The sequence below is a fragment of the Saimiri boliviensis genome, chromosome 6, assembly GCF_048565385.1.
Source record: "Saimiri boliviensis isolate mSaiBol1 chromosome 6, mSaiBol1.pri, whole genome shotgun sequence".
In the NCBI taxonomy this organism is placed as follows: domain Eukaryota; kingdom Metazoa; phylum Chordata; class Mammalia; order Primates; family Cebidae; genus Saimiri; species Saimiri boliviensis.
In genome coordinates, this window is record NC_133454.1 from 43,293,603 (window position 1) to 43,294,112 (window position 510).

General features: G+C 39.8%; 1 pseudogene; it reads left to right on the plus strand.

Annotated features, from left to right (window-relative positions):
- Positions 1-107, plus strand: LOC120364723 (U4 spliceosomal RNA; annotated as a pseudogene).
- The last annotated feature ends 403 nt before the right edge of the window (positions 108-510 follow it).

Here is a 510-nt window from a genome sequence, read left to right on the forward strand (position 1 = left end):
CAGTATCGTAGCCAATGAGGTTTCTCCGAGGCGTGATTATTGCTAATTGAAAACTAAAAAAAAAAAAAAGAATGGCCACTCTTAAATTAGTCAGGCATGGTGACATGCACCTATAGTCCTAGCTACTGGAGAGGCTAACATGGGAGGATCACTTCAGCCCAGGGGTTCGAGGTTACAGTGAGATATGATTGCACCACTGCACTCCAGCCTGGGCAGCAGAGTAATGAGCACCCTCATCAACTAATAAAGCATCCAAAAGTAGAATTTTTACAGCTATTGTATTCTACTTCCAGGTCTTCAATCAGAAAAAAATTGAAAATGGTCCCAATAGTCCTTGAAAATTATTACATTTTTACTGTAGTTCCTACAGTAACTATGATACTGTTTTACTGCAGTTTCAAACTCAATTCCTATGATTATGAGATTTCTAACCTCCCCCTTCTCCCTAAACCCCCTTTTTCCCACCATCTGTTTCTGGTTACTTTCTAGTTTTTCTTTCACTTGTCCCCA